This window comes from Myxine glutinosa, chromosome 7 (genome assembly GCF_964187855.1).
Source record: "Myxine glutinosa chromosome 7, kmMyxGlut1.1, whole genome shotgun sequence".
Taxonomy (NCBI): Eukaryota; Metazoa; Chordata; class Myxini; order Myxiniformes; family Myxinidae; genus Myxine; species Myxine glutinosa.
Window position 1 is genome coordinate 26401938 of NC_136267.1, and position 18587 is coordinate 26420524.

Genomic DNA, 18587 nt, shown 5'->3' on the forward strand with positions numbered 1-18587 from the left:
CGCGACCTGCCTTTCCTTTTCATCAACCCCCGTGTGAGTCAGCATTTTGTCCCGTGTGTCTGTCGTCTGTCCGGGGTTAATATAAGAGTGTGTCTAAGTGCCTGTCTTCCTGTAATATACCTCTAGCCCCTGTAATCTAACCTTTTTCCGTACGAATATACTTGAGAATCGAAACGTTGGTGTCGTATTGTGTGATTGTAACCCAGCCGGGTGTCTTCTCTTTCCTATTGAGCCAGCATAGCGCGGCTTCGTCGACGTTCGAGTACAATCGGGTAATTTGTGCGGACACGACCGCCATTCCGCTCGGCCCACCTTAACATCAAAGTCGTGTCTGTAACAATATATATATATATGTATATATATATATATATATATATATATATATATATATATATATATATATATATATATATATATATATATATATATCACATATGTGCATGGCTGCAAAACTGGGTACACTTTCACACATATGAAATAAAATGCCATCAATTTAAAAAATGAACTGAATGAAAAGACACCGATGGTTTTATGTTGGAGCAAATAGTCTTGAGGACCTGCAAAAACCTGATTTTCACGTCATATCATGCACTTAGATTTGCGATGGTTGATTAAACAACACAAAAAATGGCATATTTTCGAAATATAATGTTACATTCTCACTATGTCAATTTTTTATTTCATTGTCTTTAAATAAAAAATATGCATTGATGATTAAAATTGTAATTAAATGGAATGCTTGATGTCTAATATGTCTCCTGGTGTTGTTTTTTACATTTTCTAAAATTCCTTGAAATGTGCAATGCATGGCAAAATAAGTGATTCGTGCATAACTTTTGGTGTCCACCAAATTCACAATAATTGTGATGTCAGTTTCATTTTCAAATCACGAAGGACTCGTGAAATGAACTCGGTGTGTAGGTTAAGAAATACCTTAAGAAGAATGCCCTTGATGCTTATTCAATCGATCAATCAGAAAGTTAACTTTTTTCGCGATTATCTTCTCATATTTTTTTGTGTGTTTGCCCCGTTATGCACGAATCACATCCCAGGAAAAGTGAAAAGAAACCCACATCGCTCGAAACTTCATTATGTGTAACGTGCATCCCGTTTGTTTTGATGGCAAAGCAGTCACTAGCTAACAGACAACCACTCGTTTATGGATGACGTCAGAACTTGTTTTCGTGTCTGTGTCCTCCGGTGCTGCGTTATGCACGAATCCAGTGTGCGAAATGCACTCTCGTTTTCATTTTGGTGAAAACGAAGCATGTAGCAGGTCTGATGCTTCAAACTCGGATCCTCCAATATACAGTCACAGTCACGTGAAAAAGTAAGTACACCCCATGGAAAGTTTTGACTTTTTCAACATATTTCAACATACAGCTATTTGATCTTCATTTCAACAATATTGATAGATAAAGGTGACATAATATAACAAATATCATGAAACATTTACATTTTGTAGCCCATTGTATAATTTAAATAAACATAAATGCAAATTTCGCATGTGGAAAAAGTAAGTACACCCCAACATTTATCACTACTTCAAATACCTAAAATTAGAATCAGGTGCACCAGCTCAGGTGCAAATGATTAGAACATCGTTCGAGAGGATCTTGGAGGAACCTGTCTTATTTAAACCTCAGGCATTCAGTTTGGTTTGCTCTTTGTTGTTGAAGTGTGCGGCGTCACCATGCCTAGATCAAAAGAGCTCTCTGATGCCTTCAGAAAGAAGGTTATAGATGCCTTCGAGTCTGGGAAGGGATTTAAAAAGATCTCCAAACAATTTGAAATCAATCATTCGACTGTCCGGAAGGTCATCGACAAGTGGAGAAGATTCCAAACAACTGGCAACTTGTTCAGGCCAGGCCGCCCCAGCAAGTTCAGCCCGAGAGCAGACCGCAAGATGCTGGAACAAGTCTCTAAAAACCCAGAATGTCATCACGGGACCTACAGGAAGCTCTTGCCACTGTTGATGTCAAAGTGCACGAGTCTACCATTAGAAAGAGGCTGCACAAATTTGATCTACATGGGAGGTGTGCCAGGAGGAAACCTTTGCTGTCCAGAAAGAACATCAGGGCAAGACTAAAGTTTGCCAATGAACACCTAGGCAAAGACCAGCACTTCTGGAACAATGTGCCCTGGACAGATGAGTCAAAGGTAGAGCTATTTGGCCACAGTACCAGAAGACATGTTTGGCGAAAACCAACGACAGCATTTGACCACAAGGACCTGATAACAACTGCAAAGCATGGTGGTGGAAATATTATGGTTTGGGGCAGCTTTGCTGCATCAGGGCCTGGGCAGCTCACCATCATAGAAGCCACTATGAATTCTTCATTGTACCAGAGGGTGCTTGAGGAAAATGTGAGGCCATCTTTCAGCAAGTTGAAGCTCAACTGAAGGAGGACCTTGCAACATGACAATGACCCTAAACATACCAGTAAATCCACCAAGCAATGGCTGAAAAGAAAGAAATGGAGGGTTCTGGAATGGCCAAGTCAAAGCCCAGATCTAAATCCCATCGAGATGTTGTGGGGGGATTTGAAACGAGCTGTGCATGCAAGAAAACCCTCAAACATCGCACAGCTGAAAGAATTCTGCATGGAGGAGTGGGCAAAAATTTCTCCCAGTCGATGTTAGAGACTGGTAGACAGTTATAAGAAACGCCTACTTGAGGTCGTTTCTGCCAAAGGGGGCAATACCACCTATTAGAGCCAAGGGTGAACTTACTTTTTCCACATGTAAAATTTGCATTTATGTTTATTTAAATTATACAATGGACTACAACATGTAAATGTTTCATGATATTTGTTGTATTATATCACCTTTATCTATCAATATTATTGAAATGAAGATCAAATAGCTGTATGTTGAAATATGTTCAAAAAGTCAAAACTTTACATGGGGTGTACTTACTTTTTCCCTTGACTGTATACAGATCAACATAATACAGCATACTTAGTTTCCTGAAACTGTATTTTTCCACTCAGATGTAACAGTACGAACATTAGATGTAACAGTATGGCCTAGAGGTACGAACATTCACCTGGGTTTCAATCTCAACCGACCTATAAACTACCATCCTGGTGTTTCACAGATGGGTAATTCATGAATGTGTGTGGCATCCCTCGGATGGACGTTAAACTGGGTGTTCGTCTTGCGGCATTAGTTGGTGGACGTCAAAGATCCTTTCGCGAGGAGTAAGTGAGCAATTGCTGGCAGCGTGGCTAATTCCAAATTCCTGCCTTAACTATTGCTGGGAGAGAGATGGCAAACCACCCAGTGCCAGGAAACTGCTTCGGCAGCGCCCATACTCCATAACAGAGTATGGTGCATCAGAATAATAAATAAATAAAATCTATCTGTGGAGAAGACATTGTATTGTGGTGTTTGTATTTGGTCACCTTGTGGTTGTGCACACCTATTTGCATCCATTATACTCATCATTTTGTATGCATCCTGTGGCTGCTGGTTACATCATTGTTGGGAGTGCGGCCGTGCGCTGATGCAGTGCCCCTGATACCAGTCAGCCGGTACTCATTTTGCCGACCACAGAAGGATGAGCGGCTGAGTCAACCCACCTGTTAATTACTTAATGTTATTTAAGTGTTATGGTGTTAATTCAATGGCTTAGCAGGGACCAAACTCAAGACCCTAACATCATAAGCCAGCCACTTTACCATTAAGCATGAGAGCGAGCTTTCTCTTATGATGCAGATTTGGGACATTTTGGTTTCTTTGATGTCACTTTAAATAATTTCAGTAAAGCTGAGAAAACGAGTATTCTTAAACACAGGTATGGATCGCAGAAATGAAAAGTTTGGGAGTAGTGCTGTGGGAGACTGGAAAAATCACCAGGCGTTAATTGGGGTAGAAAAGGGGGCTTAAAAAAAATCACGGCTTGAAATATTAAACTGCATTTTAAAGATGAAGTGGGATTGGGAATAAGGGGTCACGGTTAGAAAACCATGCTGGTATGACTTTAGTAACTGGAAGAATGTCTTACCATGGACACCTGCCCCCTTTACGTACAAATATATACTGTATATGCACTACATGACCAAAAGTATGTGGACACCCAAACATCTCATTCCCAAATCATGAGCATTAATTTGGAGTTGATACCCCCCTTTTGCTAGAGTGAGATGTGCATGGAAGAAGTTTCGGGAACTGAGTGGCGTGCTCATGATGAGGGGAGTGTCGTTGAAGCTGAAGGGAAAGGTGTATGCTGCATGTGTGAGAAGTGTTATGATTTATGGGAGCGAGACATGGGTAATGAACGTAGAGCAGCAACGAAGGTTGGAAAGGGTGGAAATGCGAATGGTTCGACAGATGTGCGGAGTATCATTGAGAGAGAGGAAGACAAATGATGAATTGCGAAAGATGATGGGAATAGAGCCTGTGATTGATGCTGTGAAGAGGAACAGGTTGAGATGGTTTGGTCATGTGTTGAGGAAGGATGAAAGTGACTGGTTGAGAAGAGTGATGGAAATGAATGTAGAAGGAAGTAGAGGACGGGGAAGACCGAGAAAGACTTGGCTAAAAATGGTCGAAGAAGAAATGCGGGCAAGGGGGTTAACAAGGAGAGATGCAGAAAATAGGGTAAATGGAGAAGATTGTCATGGGGACCGCAAGGCTAACCCCCACTCTAGTAGGGAAAATGGCCTTCAAAATGCATGTTATTGTTGTTGTTGTTGATACCCCCCTTTGCTACTATAACAGCTTCCACTCTTCTGAGAAGGCTTTCCACTAGATGTTGGAACATTGCTGTGGGGATTTGCTTCCATTCAGCCACAAGAGCATTGGTGAGGTCGGGCACTTATTTTGGGCGATTAGGCCTGGTTCGCAATCAGCATTCCAATTCATCCCAAAGGTGTTCGATGGGGTTGAGGTCAGGGCACTGTGCAGGCCAGTCAAGTTCTTCCATAACAATCTCGACAAACCATTTTTGTATGGACCTCACTTTGTGCACGGGGTCATTGTCATGCTGAAACTGGAAAGGGCCTTCCCCAAACTGTTGCCACAGAGTTCGAAGCACACAATCATCTAGAATCTCATTGTATGCTGTCGCGTTAAGATTTCACTTCACTGGAACTAAAGGGCCTAGCCAGAACCATGAAAAACAGCCCCAGACTATTATTCCTCCTCCACCAAACTTTACAGTTGGCACTATGCATTCGGGCAGGTAGCGTTCTCCTGGCATCTGCCAAACCCAGATTCGTCCATCGGACTGCCAGATGGTGAAGCGTGATTCATCACTCCAGGGAACGCATTTCCACTGCTCCAAAGTCTAATGGCGGCGAGCTTTACACCACTCCAGGTGACGCTTGGCATTGCGCAAGGTGATCTTAGGCTTGTGTGCGGCTGCTCGGCCATGGAAACGAACTAATGAAGCTCCCGACGAACAGTTGTTGTGCCGACGTTGCTTCCAGAGGCAGTTTGGAACTCGGTAGTGAGTGTTGCAATTGAGGACAGACGATTTTTACACGCTACGCGCTTCAGCACTCGGTGGTCCCGTTCTGTGAGCTTGTGTGGCCTACCACTTCGCGGCTGAGCTGTTGTTGCTCCTCGACGTTTCCACTTCACAATAACAGCACTTGCAGTTGACCGGGGCAGCTTTAGCAGGGCAGAAATTTGAGGAACTGACTTGTTGGAAAGGTGGCATCCTAGGACGGTGCCACGCTGAAAGTCACTGACCTCTTCAGTATGGCCCATTCTACTGCCAATGTTTGTTCTATGGAGATTGCCTGGCTGTGTGCTTGATTATATATACCTGTCAGCAACGGGTGTGGCTGAAACAGCTGAAATCCACTAATTCGAAGGGGTGTCCGCATACTTTTGATCACGTAGTGTACATATATATATATATATATATATACTGTATATATATATATATATATATATATATATATATATATATATATATATATATATATATATATATATATATATATATATATATATAGATATATACATACATATATATATAGATATATACATACATATATATATACATACATATACTGTATATATGTACAAAGATATTGTAACGGTTTTGAGAAGTGGGTAACGAATTTGAGAAGTGTAACGGTTTTTAAGAAGTGTAACAATTTTGGAGGAAGTGTAACGAATGTAAAAAAGTATGGTTTTGTTATGTGTAAACACCCTCGTAATGTAAATAATGGTCGCAGCCGTCCTCCTAGTTAATTCCATGAAACTTACACGCAGGTCACGATATATCTTTTTAAATAGTGTATTTCCTTATTCCATGTAGGCTAAATATGTGTTTCCCACTAGATTGACTTTGCATTGTATCAAACAAAATAAGAGTAGGCCCTTGCAATTTCCCCAAACATCTCCGCTCTCCAAAGTTCCTTTCAAAAGGGTGCGAGTTGTGTTCAATCCCGCAAGCCGCCATTGCCCATGTGCTAATCTCGGAGAAGAAAGGCGTGTCTCCACCTCGTCATAGAGGGGAGGAGTGAGCCAGAGGGTCGCATGGCCAATCAGCACCGCGGTGAGCGACCCGGTAGGCATGCCCTCGCAGCCGGCGGCTTGATTCCGGCCTGAGTTATAAAAGCGACTGTAAGGGACTGCTTTACCAGATGACCTGGGAGATGAGCGAAGAGGCGACACCAGGAGGAGCGGTGAGATGCGAAACGCTCCAAGCCAAAGAGGAGAGGTACTCGGAAAGGAAACCAGCTTTGGAGAGACGCGCTGAAAGGAGGGAGACGGCTCCACTAGAAGAAGAGGAGCAGGTGTGCCGAGCCAGCGCGTGACGTCTACAGCAGCGGATATGTGACGGAGGGTTTTCCCGCCAAAACCGCGAGGAATTGAGAGCTGCTGCCTCCGACCTTGCCTCCCTCGCCAGCAATCCACCTCAAGCCCTACCTGCCTGCAATATCCCCCGTGTGAGTGTGAACGTCGTCTGTCCTACTCGTTGTCTTGGGATTAAGTAAAATGAATAGTGTAAGTTAACGATTCGCTGTGTGACTGCTTCTTCCATCCATTGCTTGTGTGTGTATAATAAATCTGTTCTTCCTCCGTACTCTGTCTTCTTCTCTTTTCATTCTCTTTCGGTCGCTTTAGAGGTTTCCCGATTGAATATCTGCGGTGCGATCTGGTCAACGTCGGGTGGAATCGGGTTCTAATCGGGGAGTAACTGTTCGGACGCGGTAATACACCACCGCTCGGTCAATATAACATCTAAAACCGCGTCGGTAACAATATTTTATATATTTTTCTTGTATATATACAAGTTCAATGTGCTAGCTCTAACACGAGCCTCGATCTTGTATACAAAAAAAAAAAAACAACAACAAAAAAAACACCGACACCAGAAACGGCTGGAAACACCGACACCAGAAACGGCTGACAATATTCATTCCTCATGCCATTGCCAAGATGCTTGTTCACAGGTCTGCAGACACTCACCATCGTTTTTGGTAAATGTTCAAGTCCATGTCCATTCATCATCATCCAATACAGATACCTCAGAATCTTTTCAAATTTTGCCTTTTGTGTGTCTCTTCCCCTCAACCTTGAGAAATTATTGAGGCCATTGACTATTGGATAGGACTTGGTACTGTTCATTGCGTTCGATTGAAACAAGCACAGAAACTAAACTTTTAATTTGTTCCTCTTATGCTTTCAAGTCCATTTTATTCCTAAATACAATTATCTGTGAACTATGATGATTCACCGAGCTATTCTATTGTTGTTGTTTTTAAAGCTGGGTGAATCATCATTTTGAAGCAAAAAAAACAACAACTCCCATACAAGTACAGAGACATTAAAAGTACACCGCCCCCATGCCAAACAAATAAACATCCTGCAGCACGGCATTGTCGGGGTGTCTTTGGCGTCCGGCAATACTGCCATGCAGCACATAGAGATGGTATCAGGAGGGAGAGGTGTACAATAATTGATTCATTAATTGTGAAATTAAAATAAATACATAATAATCATAAAATAATTAATTTCTTAATCAACTGGCTAATAACATACCGAAACCACCAGTGTATCATCCGAATCTGTAACTTTTTGAAAACTACTTGAATTATTAATTAATTAAAAATTAAATAATAAATCGATTAATTGACTAATCAATAAATAATTAATTGATTAATAAATCCAAAATATGCTTTATAACCACATCACTTGGTCACTTCCTAGTTCAAATATTAGCTTCCTTGCTGAAAAGGCACCTGAGATATTGCCCAGATGAGAAAAAAATGAAATAAGTGATTAATAATGAAAATAAATAAATAATAATCGTAAAATAATAAAATTATTAATCAATTGGCAAATCATTTACTTAAACCACCAATGTTTCATCCGAATCTGTAACTTTAAAAAAATTAATCAATTAAGTCATTAATCAAATAATTGAATAATTTCTCGATTAATTGATTAATCAATAAATCAAAAATAGCCTTTACAGCCAAATCACTCGTTCATTGTCAGGTCCAAATATCAGCTTTCTAGTTCAAAAGGTGCCTGAGATAATGCCCAGAAGAGAAAAGAAATAAATATTTACTTAATCAATTGTAGGAGTTGCGGATGACGAGAGGACGAGACATTGCTTAGCTGTTCAACGCTCCTTTATTCCAACAGCACTCAACTCGCGACCGGAACTCATACAGCTTTTATAACGCCAAAACCCTCTTCGGAGGGCGTGGCTCCAACAACCGCGCGCATGCCACGCCCACTCCATCAAAAGCCCCACTGGCCTGTGCCCGTGGATTATGTCCCAATAAGGTAACCGCTACATGCGCCCCCCCCCCCCCCCAGAATGCACTGGCACGGGCAATGTCAGTCTTCGGGGGGCCTTAACCACCCGGCCGAAACGACTGATGACCCGAGCAGGGACTGTGAGCGGCTTGGCGGTGGGCGGGCCAACCGGGGACTTACCCGATGGGGGACGGCCCCACCGTGGGGGTTGAGCCAACCGAGGGGGCTGGTCAAGGCCTTGGGAGGCTGCTCAGCTTTCTCACGGGCCTCCCGATGCTGCTGAGGTTCCTCACGGGCCTCTCGAGGCTGCTGAGGTTCCTCACGGGCCTTCCATGGCTGCTGAGGTTCCTCACGGGCCTTCCATGGCTGCTGAGGTTCCTCACGGGCCTCTCGAGGCTGCTGAGGTTCCTCACGGGCCTCTCGAGGCTGCTGAGGTTCCTCATGGGCCTCTTCAGTAAAGCGCGGCAGTGTCCGCCACACACATTTGTGGGCTCGACGGGGCCGGGGTCCCATGGTCGGTGGCTGCCCAGAAGAGACAACGTGTGGTCCATAAGCTCCGATGGCTTGGAATCGCCCAGCCCGGGCAGAGAAAGTAGTTCGCGGGCGCTCGGCCTCAGTGCGCTCGACGGTTACGAGCAGCAGCGCTTTTAGCGTCTCGTACTTGCGGTCCTTGTCGTTCCCAAAACTCCGGCAGTTTAATCGAAACTGCGCTTTTCGCCATGTTCGTTTGAAGCTCCGAAACGTCGAGAGCTAGACAGGGTCACCAATGCAGGAGTTGCGGATGACGAGAGGACGAGAGATTGCTTAGCTGTTCAAAGCTCCTTTATTCCAACAGCACTCAACTCACGACCGGAACTCATACAGCTTTTATAACGCCAAAACCCTCTTCGGAGGGCGTGGCTCCAACAACCGCGTGCACGCCACGCCCACACCATCAAAAGCCCCACTGGCCCGTGCCCGTGGATTATGTCCCAATAAGGTAACCGCTTCACGATAATTTAATCACTAATAAATTCATTGATTAATCAAAAACGAATAATACAGTTTTTGCCAAAGCACTTGCTCACTGTTGTGCCGAAATTTTAGCTTCCTAGCTCAAAGGATGGCTGAAATATCGCCCGGACAAAAACAAACAACCGGAGTGAAAACTGAGTACTCCCTTTCAGCGCGCGTCATTGCCGAGCCCCTTTCGGTGCCCGGTGATGACGTCATGCAGCGCCTGGAGATGGCAGAGGAAAGGAGCGGTGAACAAAAAAAAATCAGAATTATGCACCACGTTGCATTTTTAGCAAGAGGTCGGCGGCTGCATTCCCGACTGGCTCCATGTTGTGGATTGATAGTCTTGTAAATTACTGGAAAAATTTAAGGTCCTCAAATGGTGACATACGACTCTAGCATACACTGGTGAAGGTAACATGTATACAGGTGAAGCAACGTACCCTATAATCTGATGTATAAATTAACCCATTCATTTATGGATCCTATTGAGGTAGGAGCAAAGAAAAGACATTTCTTATTTCTTGCTAATCTCATGTAAAAAGACAAATAACATTGGAAACATTTCTTGTCGGGTGAGACGTGATGCCCTGAGGTCTGAAAAATAAAAGCTCAAAATGACAAATCTACAGAATTATACCTCCGAATGGCACACGTATACACAAGACGGACAGTATTGTACCGAATACGTTTCATCAACCTGCCCTCTATTACCTCCTGAGATATGGGCTGCAAACAAGCAACGTAACGGGCTTGCAGACCGGGAATGATGGACAGGCGGGTGGACAGAAACGTACACACCAATATCCCTTAGCCCATTTGCGCTAAGGGAGAAAAGAAATAATGGTTTTCAGGGTAATGTCACTGTAAGGTCACTGTCATGGCACACCGTGGAAATGGAAACATGACATAAGAAGTACAAAGGCTTGGATTGTGGTATTACATTTAAACCTCTCGGGTCCTCGCTCGCTCTTCCCTGTGTACTCTGAAACAATCCCTGCTTCCTCCGATGGCAAGTTATGCGAAAGTACCTTTAACATAATATGATGCCTAAAGTAACACGTGAGGTGTCGAACAACTTTTGCTTGTAACTTAGTTTATTTGTGTTTAATCTTATTGAGGTCAGAGATGTATTATAAGACTACTGTATGTCTGAAAAGCTCACAGCACACACACACACACACACACACACACACACACACACACACACACACACACACACACACACACACACACACACGTACTCTTACATACATAACACACAAACACACAAATACACATATATACGGACGCACATCACACACACACAAACGTACACAAACATACACACACACACACACACACACACACACACACACACACACACACAGACACATACACATACACGCATATACACATACACACACCCACACGAATACACACACACACACACACACATACATAATACACAAACATAGACTCACATACACATACACACACACACACACGAATACATACACACACACACACACACACATAATACACACACATACACACACACACACATACACACACACACACATAAATACATACATACATAACACGCATACACACACACACACACACACACACACAGAGAAAGACACACGACACACACACACACACACACACACACACACACACACACACACACACACGAATACATACACACACACACACACATAATACACACACATACACACACACACACATACACACACACACATAAATACATACATACATAACACGCATACACACACACACACACACAGAAAGACACACGACACACACACACACACACACACACACACACACACACACACACACACACATACCAGTACATCGATAACATGATGGTGATTGTTATATTCTCAGGTAAAAATGTGTTTTTTCTCCCTCGTAGGAAATTTAAAGTAAAATTGTTTTTTATTCAACAAAATATAATGTCCATCATTTTGGACTGTACATCATGTAATAACCATGCCAGTAGAGTGGAGCATAGGTGGTGTATGGTGTACTGGGTCGTTTGCCATTGCCTTTGCAGCAATTGTGAAAGAAATATCGGGAGATTTTCCAGGGAATGGCACACAATGGCCGGATATTTTCCAAAGGCATCATGAACTCATTAACATTCATAATCAAATACTAGTAAAATCGACAACCAGCGTAACTATTGAAAAGGAAAACGGCCTACTCCTTGATGCAACACCATGCCTGCGGAGGGAGCACCAAGCTGTCCCTGTAGCTTAAGGTCCTGTTTATATGTGGAGAAAAGATGAGTTACAACATATAACAAGAAAAAAATCAATCAGAGATTGCAAACCCTCGCCAGGATGTATTTTCAGTGGTGTATGAGGCTTTTGTTTCTCAACAATAGTTGGTGGTTGAATTCAGTTGCTGCGATGAAAATCCTATTCAAATTTCAAGTCAATCGGATGAAAATTGATGATTTTAGAAATTCAGAAACAAGGGGTTGCCCTTTGGCTTATGTTGACCTTTTGGCCTATGCTGATCTCAAAAATAGTTGGTGGTTGAATTCAGTTCACCGATATGTAAATCCCATTCAAATTTCAAGTGAATGGGATGAAAATTGAGGATTTTAGAAATTTGAAATTGTTGTTGACCTTTGGCCTTTGTTGACCTTTTGGCCTATGTTGATCTCAAAAATAGTTTGTGGTTGAATTCAGTTAGCCGATATGTAAATTCTTTTCAAATTTTAAGTCAATTGGATGAAAATTGAGGATTTTAGAAATTCGAAAAAAGTGGTTGACCAATGGCCTATGTTGACCTTTGAGCCTAAGCTGATCTCAAAAATAGTGGGTGGTTGAATTCAGTTCGCCGATGTGTATATCCTATTCAAATTTCAAGTCGATCAGATGAAAATTGAGGATTTTTGAAATTCGAAAAAGGTGGTTGACCTTTGGCCTATGTTGACCTTTTGACCTCAAATATATACATATAGGATTTTATCGGACCACAAACTTTACCATTTAGTGAAGTTTCGTGAAGATCGGTTTAAAATTGTGACCTGCAGGCAAGTATAAGTAAGCAGACAGACAAACACACAAACAAACACACAAACAAACACACAAACAAACACACAAACCGGAGTGCTCAACATACTTGGCAAAGAAAAAAAAAAATTTGCCAAGTAACAAACAGACTTAAATTCAATACCCTCTCCTTAGGCGGGGGTAATGATTGTATTCAAACATGGATTTCTTGGTACTTGTCTGTTAACATTGAAAAATATATATATCCATCTCTGAATCATTACACAATGAATTGTATCACCATGGCAACGTCTTTGCAAGAGTTTAGAATTACTTTATATAAACAGACTGCAAAGTGTTCTTTTGTACAAGTGTCCGAGCTGAGTCACTAAGTGTGGAGTTCTCGAGTTGGAGGCAATGCCCCTGGCTGAGTATTTTCTTTATCTTGACGAAGGTTGAGAGGTTTTCTTTTCATCTGCACTTCCAGGCACCTGCGAGGTGTGGCAATTGTCTTCACACTTAAAATGGCATGTTTCTCACACCTTTATGAAAAAAAAAAAAAGCATCATTATGGCTCAAAGTGCCCTTGAATTGCGATAGAGTTAGAATGGAAAACTGTTCAGTGTTATTGCCATTTGTCACCCAATTTAGCTTTATAAAAGTTAAACAAAGAGGTAAGTGATTGGAAAATCTGAGTGGCAACATTGACATCATGGAGAATGTTTAAATGAATATTCTTCTTCTTCACCATGGTTTCAATTTATTGTTATTTTTCTGCATTTTCTTCAACAGTTTGAACTAGGTTGTTTGAAGGCAGGTTGGTGGTCTTTCTGTCTTCTACCGACTCCTCTCCGGCCTTGCTCCCCCAGCTCTCTCTGGGCTCTGTCCCCCAAATATTCCTACAGGTCGCACAAAATCTGCCAGCAACTCTCTTAGGGTTAAACTGCCAAAATAAAGACTCTCTGCTCACCTTCACTCTTTCATTCCTCTAATCATACCATCAATTGGTATGATTGGCTAATAGCATACTTAAACCCCCAGTATTTCATATGAAGCTGTAACCTTTTTGAAAATTAATTAAATATTTAAGCATTTATGGAAAGAGTGGCAATCATATGTGTGGGAAAATTGCATGCTCAATCAGGTTCGCCCAGACAGCTCAGATGGCAGATCACTGGCACGGTTTTCCAGAGGTCCTGGATTCGATTGCTGGTCTGGGCATGTAATTTTCCCACATATGTCAATTTGACTAAATATTTAATTAACCGGAAAAATAATTAATTAATCGATTAATTGATTAATCAATAAATCAAAAATACTCTTTTCAGCAAAAATTCTCTTTACTTTACAGCCAAAATCATCGCCCAGCTAAGAAAGGAAATAAATAAGTACTTAATACAACAATAATAATAATCAAGTAATTCGTCAATTCAATGATTAATCAAATAACATACTGATAAAAAACGATGGTGTGCACGGAATACTGATAAAATGACATGTTAAGCAAAACAAGTATCCTGATAAAATGACATGTTAAGCAAAACAAGTATACTGATAAAATGACATGTTAAGCAAAACATGTATACCGATAAAATGACATGTTAAGCAAAACAAGTATACTGATAAAATGACATGTTAAGCAAAACAAGTATACTGATAAAATGACATGTTAAGCAACACAAGTATACTGATAAAATGACATGTTAAGCAAAGCAAGTATGCTGATAAAATGGCATGTTAAGCAAAGCAAGTATCCTGATAAAATGACATGTTAAGCAAAGCAAGTATCCTGATAAAATGACACGTAAAGCAAAACAAGTATACTGATAAAATGACATGTTAAGCAAAACAAGTATACTGATAAAATGACCTGTTTAGCAAAACAAGTATACTGGTAAAATGACATGTTGAACAAAACAAGTATACTGATAAAATGACATGTTAAGCAAAGCAAGTATACTGATGAAATGACATGTTAAACAAAACAAGTATACTGATAAAATGACATGTTAAGCAAAACAAGTATACTGATAAAATGACATGTTAAGCAAAGCAAGTTCACTGATAAAATGATATGTTAAACAACACAAGTATACTGATAAAATGACATGTTAAGCAAAACAAGCAAACTGATAAAATGACATGTTAAGCAAAGCAAGTTTACTGATAAAATGACATGTTAAACAAAACAAGTATATTGATAAAATGACATGTTAAGCAAAGCAAGTATACTGATAAAATGACATGTTAAGCAAAACAAGTATACTTATAAAATGACATGTTAAACAAAACAAGTATACTGATAAAATGACATGTTAAACAAAACAAGTATACTGATAAAATGACATGTTAAGCAAAGCAAGTATACTGATAAAATGACATGTTAAGCAAAACAAGTATACTTATAAAATGACTTGTTAAGCAAAACAAGTATACTGATAAAATGACATGTTTAGCAAAACAAGTATACTGATAAAATGACATGTTAAGCAAAACAAGTACACTGATAAAATGACATGTTAAGCAAAGCAAGTATGCTGATAAATTGACCTGTTGAGCAAAGCAAGTATACTGAGAAAATGCATGTTAAGCAAAACAAGTTTACTGATAAAATGCATGCTAAGCAAAACAAGTATGCTGATAAAATGCATGATAAGCAAAACAAGTATGCTGATAAAATGCATGTTAAGCAAAACAAGTATGCTGATAAAATGCATGTTAAGCAAAACAAGTGTGCTGATAAAATGCATGTTAAGCAAAACAAGTATGCTGATAAAATGCATGTAAAGCAAAACAAGTATGCTGATAAAATGACATGTTAAGCAAAGCAAGTTTACTGATAAAATGACATGTTAAGCAAAATACGTATACTGATAAAATGACATGTTAAGCAAAGCAAGTTTACTGATAAAATGACATGTTAAGCAAAGCAAGTATACTGATGAAATGACATGTTAAACAAAACAAGTATACTGATAAAATGACATGTTAAGCAAAGCAAGTATACTGATAAAATGACATGTTTAGCAAAACAAGTATACTGATAAAATGACATGTTAAGCAAAGCAAGTTTACTGATAAAATGACCTGTTAAGCAAAACAAGTATACTGATAAAATGACATGTTAAGCAAAGCAAGTTCACTGATAAAATGATATGTTAAACAACACAAGTATACTGATAAAATTACATGTTAAGCAAAACAAGCAAACTGATAAAATGACATGTTAAGCAAAACAAGTTTACTGATAAAATGACATGTTAAACAAAACAAGTATATTGATAAAATGACATGTTAAGCAAAGCAAGTATACTGATAAAATGCATGGTAAGCAAAACAAGTTTACTGATAAAATGACATGTTAAACAAAACAAGTATACTGATAAAATGACATGTTAAGCAAAACAAGTATACTGATAAAATGACATGTTTAGCAAAACAAGTATACTGATAAAATGACATGTTAAGCAAAACAAGTACACTGATAAAATGACATGTTAAGCAAAGCAAGTATGCTGATAAAATGACATGTTAAGCAAAACAAGTATGCTGATAAATTGACATGTTGAGCAAAGCAAGTATGCTGATAAATGACATGTTAAGCAAAGCAAGTATACTTATAAAATGCATGTTAAGCAAAACAAGTATACTGATAAAATGCATGTTAAGCAAAACAAGTATGCTGATAAAATGCATGTTAAGCAAAACAAGTATACTGATAAAATGCATGTTAAGCAAAACAAGTATGCTGATAAAATGCATGTTAAGCAAAACAAGTATACTGATAAAATGCATGTTAAGCAAAACAAGTATGCTGATAAAATGCATGTTAAGCAAAACAAGTATACTGATAAAATGACATGTTAAGCAAAACAAGTATACTGATAAAATGCATGTTAAGCAAAACAAGTATGCTGATAAAATGCATGTTAAGCAAAACAAGTATACTGATAAAATGCATGTTAAGCAAAACAAGTATACTGATAAAATGCATGTTAAGCAAAACAAGTATGCTGATAAAATGCATGTTAAGCAAAACAAGTATACTGATAAAATGCATGTTAAGCAAAACAAGTATACTGATAAAATGCATGTTAAGCAAAACAAGTATGCTGATAAAATGCATGTTAAGCAAAACAAGTATACTGATAAAATGCATGTTAAGCAAAACAAGTATGCTGATAAAATGCATGTTAAGCAAAGCAAGTATACTGATAAAATGCATGTTAAGCAAAACAAGTATACTGATAAAATGCATGTTAAGCAAAACAAGTATTCTGATAAAATCCATGTTAAGCAAAACAAGTATTCTGATAAAATCCATGTTAAGCAAAACAAGTATGCTGATAAAATGCATGTTAAGCAAAACAAGTATACTGATAAAATGCATGTTAAGCAAAACAAGTATGCTGATAAAATGCATGTTAAGCAAAACAAGTATACTGATAAAATGCATGTTAAGCAAAACAAGTATGCTGATAAAATGCATGTTAAGCAAAACAAGTATGCTTATAAAATGCATGTTAAGCAAAACAAGTATGCTGATAAAATGCATGTTAAGCAAAACAAGTATGCTGATAAATTGACATGATGAGCAAAGCAAGTATACTGATAAAATGAGGTCGCCAACCATTATTTTGATAGCTGTTATTGAAGAAACTGCCTTTAAATTACAGCTTAAAATACTCTTCATAATAATAATAATAATAATACATTTATTTTATATAGCGCTTTTCATGTATTGTTCAACTGCAATGGGAAATTTGAAAGGTATTTTGTGTTATTATTATTATTATTATACATCAGTAAATACAAACCAACAGGCTGCTTTTACACCACGTACAAAAATGAATATACAATTTGCAGTCAGGTTCCCCATTATGAAAATGCACATACAAATCCATTCATCCTCAGATTCCCTTGAGGGATCAAACAAAGGAATTAAAAGCAGGCACACTATCAGTTTTCAGGTGATGTTCTTCTCCGTGAAATGGCGTTTCTCTTTCCTGGAGTGGAAACTCATGGGTTTCGTCTGTTGACCCTCACACTTCTCTGCTATCTTTAAACTCTCGAATCCTATTTTTATGTCCTCATCATTACATGTTTTTACTCTTATTACATGTGTCTGACCATGTGCAACGTGTCTGCTGTTACATCATTAGTGGATGTGGTCGTGCCGCTGATGCAGTGCTCTTCTAGATTAGGGCAGGAATTTGTAATTTGTCCAGGGTTGCTGGGATGCAATGGCTTACTCTTTTCAAGACCTGATTATTACTGATGGTAGCTATACAGTAGAACCCCTCCATCTCCTGTCATTTCACTCTTCCTCTCGCCTTGACCTCTGAAGAAGTAAACCCAGTGATCCTATTTTTTATTTTTTTTTGTATGCAACATCGAGACTCGTGTAAGAGGTAATCAATCAATCCAAAAAAAAAAAAAAAACCGACACACAAAACGTACACAATAGGGAGCGGGAGACAAGATGGGGAGGGAGAGGGAAGCACACAAGTGCAACAGCAGAGAACAGGGACATCGGGAGATCTGTGGAAGGGAGAGGGCTTGGGGAAAGGAGGCATGGGAAGGCGGGGGGGAGGGGGAGTTGGGAAGGTATAAAACACTTGGACACTGCTGGAACTTCCAGGAAAGAAAAAAGTCGGTATTCTCCAAAAAAAAAAAAAAAGTGGATTTGGGGTGAATTAGTGGGGGTAGAAAAGATCAAGGTTTCGGATGGGGGAAGATAAGAGATGGTGGTAAACGGCTGTTTTAAACACCTGGAGGGAGGAGTGGGATTGAAGAGAGTGAGGGAGTTTGTTCCAGAGGCGGGAGTAAAGAGGAATGAAGGAGTGA